Raw genomic sequence first — 6,000 nt, 5'->3', positions numbered from 1 at the left:
AAAAGATTGTTGAGGTTTTCATGGATGACTTTTCTGTTTATGGGAAGTCTTTTGACGATTGTTTAAGCAATGTTGATCGAGTTTTGCAGAGATGTGAACAAACAAATATTGTCTTGAATTGGGAGAAGTGCCACTTTATGGTAAATGAAGGCATTGTCTTGGGTCATAAATTTTTTGAAAAAGGTATTGAAGTAGACCAAGCTAAGGTTGATGCTATTGAGAAAATGCCATGTCCCAAGGACATCAAACGTATTCATAGTTTATTAGGTCATGCTGGTTTCTATAGGAGATTTATCAAAGACTTTTCTAAAATTTCTAGGCCACTTACTAATCTTTTGCAAAAGGATATTCCTTTTGTCTTTGATGATGATTGTTTTGAAGCCTTTGAAACACTCAAGAAAGCTTTAATTACTGCACCTATAGTTCAACCACCTGATTGGAATTTGCCTTTTGAAATTATGTGTGATGCTAGTAATTATGTTGTTGGTGCTGTTCTAGGACAAAGCGTTGATAAGAAATTGAATGTTATTCATTATGCTAGTAAAACTCTAGACAGTGCTCAAAGAAATTATGCTACTACCGAAAAAGAATTCTTAGCAGCGGTGTTTGCTTGTGATAAGTTTAGACCTTATATTGTTGATTCCAAAGTAACTGTTCACACAGACCATGCTGCTATTAAATATCTTGTGGAAAAGAAAGATGCTAAACCTAGACTTATTCGTTGGGTTCTCTTGTTACAAGAATTTGATTTGCATATTATTGATAGAAATGGAGTTGAGAACCTCGTAGCTAATAACTTGTCTAGGCTTGAAAATATGCTTGATGACCCATTACCTATTGATGATAGTTTTCCTGATGAGCAGTTAGCTGCAATAAATGTTGCTAATGATACTCCTTGGTATGCTGACTATGCTAATTACATTGTTGCTAAATATTTGCCACCTAGCTTTACGTATCAACAAAAGAAAAAATTCTTCTATGATTTAAGACATTACTTTTGGGATGACCCGCATCTTTATAAAGAAGAGTAGATGGTATTATTAGACGTTGTGTACCTGAGCATGAACAAGGACAAATCCTACGGAAATTTCACTCCGAAGCTTATGGAGGACATCATGCTGGAGATAGAACTGCTCACAAGGTATTGCAATCTGGATTTTATTGGCCTACTCTCTTCAAGGATGCCCGTAAGTTTGTCTCTTCTTGTGATGAATGTCAAAGAATAGATAATATTGGTAAGCGTCAAGAAATGCCTATGAATTATTCACTTGTTGTTGAACCTTTTGATGTTTGGGGATTTTATTACATGGGACCTTTTCCTTCCTCTAATGGGTATACACATATTTTGGTTGCTGTTGATTATGTTACTAAATGGGTAGAAGCTATTCCAACTAGTAGTGCTGATCACAACACCTCTATTAAAATGCTTAAGGAAGTTATTTTCCTAAGGTTTGGAGTCCCTAGATATTTAATGACTGATGGTGGTTCACACTTTATTCATGGTGCTTTCCGTTAATGCTTTCTAAGTATGATGTTAATCGTAGAATTGCATCACCCTATCATCCTCAGTCTAGTGGTCAAGTTGAACTTAGCAATAGAGAAATGAAATTAATTTGCAAAAGACTGTTAATAGGTCCAGGAAGAATTGGTCTAAGAAATTAGATGATGCACTTTGGGCTTATAGAACAGCATATAAAAATCCTATGGGTATGTCTCCCTATAAAATGGTTTATGGAAAAGCTTGTCATTTGCCTCTTGAGTTAGAACACAAAGCATATTGGGCAGTTAAAGAACTCAATTATGATTTCAAACTTGCTGGTGAAAAGAGGTTATTTGATATAAGCTCACTAGATGAATGGAGAAACCAAGCATATGAAAATGCAAAGTTATTTAAAGAAAAAGTTAAAAGATGGCATGACAAAAGAATTCAAAAATGTGAGTATAAAGTCGGAGAATATGTTCTTTTGTACAACTCTCGTTTCAAATTCTTTGCAGGAAAACTCCTCTCCAAATGGGAAGGCCCCTATGTCATCAAGGAGGTTTACCAGTCCGGTGCAATCAAAATAAATAATTCCGAAGGTACTAACCTAAAGGTTGTCAATGGACAATGAATAAAGCATTATATCTCAGGTACGCCTATTAATGTTGAAAGCAATATTATCCACACTTTGACACCGGAAGAACACATAAAAGAGTCCTTCTGGAACACTCCAGAATTGTCAAAATAAGGAGGTACGTGATACGGTAAGTAAAAGGACTCCGAAAAATCTGCAAAAATACATTTTATTAGTTTTGGAATATATTAAAATTTTGGAAATAAAGAAACTCCCAGGAAGCGTCCCCTGGTGGGCACAATACACCAGGGTGCGCCAGGCAGCCTGGCGCCCAGGTGGGTTGTGCCCACCTAGGACACTGATACGTCAACAACGTATCTACTTTTCCAAACACTTTTGCCCTTGTTTTGGACTCTAACTTGCATGATTTGAATGGAACTAACCCGGACTGATGTTGTTTTCAGCAGAATTGCCATGGTGTTATTTTTGTGCAGAAATAAAAGTTCTTGGAATGACCTGAAAATCAATGGAGATTATTTTTGGAATATATAAAAAATACTAGCAAAAGAATCAAGGCCAGGGGGCCCACACCCTGTCCACGAGGGTGGGGGTGCGCCTACCCCCTGGGCGCGCCCCCTACCTCATGGGCCCCCTGGTGCTCCTCCGACCTCAACTCCAACTCTATATATTCGTGTTCGGGGAGAAAAAAAATCAGAGAGAAGGATTCATCGCATTTTATGATAAGGAGCCGCCGCCAAGCCCTAAACTCTCTCGGGAGGGCTAATCTGGAGTTTGTTCGGGGCTCCGGAGAGGGGAATCCATCGCCATCGTCATCATCAATCTTCCTCCATCACCAATTTCATGATGCTCACCGCCGTGCGTGAGTAATTCCATCGCAGGCTTGCTGGACGGTGATGGGTTGGATGAGATTTATCATGTAATCGAGTTAGTTTTGTTAGGGTTTGATCCCTAGTATCCACTATGTTATGACATTGATGTTGCTATGACTTTGCTATGCTTAATGCTTGTCACTAGGGCCCGAGTGCCATGATTTCAGATCTGAACCTATTATGTTTTCATGAATATATGTGAGTTCTTGATCCTATCTTGCAAGTATATAGTCACCTATTATGTGTTATGATCCGCTAACCCTGAAGTGACAGTAATCGGGATACTTACCGGTGATGACTGTAGTTTGAGGAGTTCATGTATTCACTATGTGTTAATTCTTTGGTCCGGTACTCTATTAAAAGGAGACCTTAATATCCCTTAGTTTCCAATAGGACCCCGCTGCCACGGGAGGGTAGGACAAAAGATGTCATGCAAGTTCTTTCCCATAAGCACGTATGACTATTTTCGGAATACATGCCTACATTACATTGATGAACTGGAGCTAGTTCTGTGTCACCCCATGTTATAACTGTTGCATGATTGATCGCATCCGACATAATTATCCATCACTGATCCATTGCCTACGAGCTTTTCATATATTGTTCTTCGCTTATTTACTTTTTCGTCGTTATTGTTACAATCACTATAAAACCAAAAATATTACTTTTGCTACCGTTACCACTACCACCATATTACTTTGCTACTAAATACTTTGTTGCAGATATTAAGTGTAGCGACCAGACCTCAAACGGTCTGATCTCTATGCTTCAGTGTCATCCCTGGATCAGTAATGCTGACACACACAATACTTGAAGGATTTATAACAGAGTAGCAATCACACACTTATTACATCGGATGTCTCAAAACAGAACTTATTACAATAAATATGGCTTAAGGCCATCTAATAATGTTAACAGCGGAAGGCTTGGAAGATAAGTGAGTCCATCAACTCCAACGGCATCACTGAGTATAGAACCACGACCTAAAAGGCACCTTACTCGTCGTCTGAAAAGTCTGCAACATGAACGTTGCAGCCCGAAACGGGTCAGCACATGGAATATGCTGGCAATATAACACATAGAGAGTAATGGAAGAATAAGACTATACTACCTGCATATTTGGCTGGTGGAAAGCTCTATGGTTACAGTTTTGTGTAAAGCCAATTTTTCCCTACTGCAAAGGAATAAATTTTATTTAACTATCATGGTGGTTGTTAAACATTGAGAGTGTAGACACCCTCTCAATCCCAATTAAGCATCATCATTAAAACCCAACAATATTAATTAGAGTAACATGATGAGATTCACATGATAATCCAAGTACTAGATACTCAAGTTGTCCATAACCGGGGACACGACTAACCATGATTAGTTTATACACTCTGCAGAGGTTTGCGCGCTTTTCCCCACAAGACTCGATCTCCTCTGTTGGGATTCTCGCACTACATGATGTTTGAGAAACGGATGACCGAGACATAGTCTTTCAGAAGCGCTAGCACCTTACGAACGGGTAGACCGTACCAACCTACATCCCCTACATCTGCTAGTCTACCACTGTAAGAGTTCGCACGACTTAATCAACTATGCTAGAGCCCATAGTAGCTTGTGGCTGCTCACGGAAGTTTCTAGTATGAATAATCTCATGATCCCTTTGAGCCTGGGTGGCGGTCCATAAAGAAAAACAGGCAATTGCTGGAATACCCAGGTGCCTCAATCCACCCAGATGTGTGTTTAAGTTGCCACCTTATATAAACCATCAATTTAACAATCTCACATCTGTCATGGATACACTCACCCAATCCACGTCTACCAGCATAGCATGGCGATATAAGCAAACGTAGAAGTAACTCCCAAAGGTTTGAATAATAAAACAGGTAATAGGTACTACCTCATCTACTTCCCAAAACCCACAATTTAATTTGATCCTAATCATGCAAAGTTTGAGGGTTGATCTAATGCAATAAAAACTGGGTAGTAGGAGGTATGATCAAAGTGTTACTTGCCTTGCTGATGATCCGCGAAACCTAGCGATTCAAAGTAGCAAGCGGCGCACTCCAGGTACTCTATCGCAAACAAACAAGCATACAATAAGTACTCAACTAATGCACAGGTAAAACTCAAATAAGAAGTCTAACTAGAAAGTTCAAATTAAGAACTCCGGTTTGCAAAAAGAATCAAATCGAACGAAGCAACGAAAGTCAAATGGCGAAAGAAACAAATTTAGTTTACTAATCTGAATCTAGGTCAAATTTTACAGAAGCAAAAACTTGTTTGAGCTGATTAAACAGAAAGAGGGTTTCGAGACGAAACTCCAGGCGCTTGAATCGCCTGATTCCGATAAACGAGCGAAAAGTTATACTAGAACGAAAATCGGATCTGAAATCACGATCAGAAATAATCGCGGAAAATCCGAGAAAAAGAAAAATGACGAACAGATTAACGAACGAACGTTCGTTTCCTGTAACTAAACGGTGAACGTGTTCGTTAAAACGAACGAACGAGCGAACGCTCGCTAAATAAACTAAACCGGAAATAAACCGATCTAAAAAGACGGATCTAAAAAACCCGATGAAAAACCGAACGAAAAACCGGCGGCGGCGGCGAGGTCAACCTCCGGCGGCGGCGTCGGCAGGGCGGCGGGGCTCCGGGCGGCGGCGGCTGCGGGGTCGGCGGCGGTGGCGCGGCGCGGCGGCGCGGCAGGGCGGCGGCGGCGGCGCTAAAGGCGGCAGGGTCGGGCGGCTAGGGTTTGGGGCTTAACGGGCTCAGGGTCGGCTCCTTATAAAGGTCGGCCCGAAGAGTCCTGGCCGAAACCGGCCCTAAGTCGGTTGCGCGTTTTTTTAAAAAAAATTACGCGCAGAAAAACAAATAAAAGAAATACTAAATTGACTCCAAAAATCCCGAAATAATTTTTCCCCGACTTCTAAAATTAAGCCGAACAGGATGAATATTTATTTGGGGCCTAAATCCAATTTTGAAAAATACGCATTTTTCCTACATTCAAATAAAATAGCAAATAACTCCAAAATAAAATCTTATTTGATTTTATTATTAAATCC

The sequence above is a fragment of the Triticum urartu genome, chromosome 4A (genome assembly GCF_056163025.1).
Source record: "Triticum urartu cultivar PI428250 chromosome 4A, HENAU_Tu73, whole genome shotgun sequence".
NCBI lineage: Eukaryota > Viridiplantae > Streptophyta > Magnoliopsida > Poales > Poaceae > Triticum > Triticum urartu.
The sequence above is the reverse complement of the archived record's forward strand: the minus strand, read 5'-3'. Positions refer to the sequence as shown.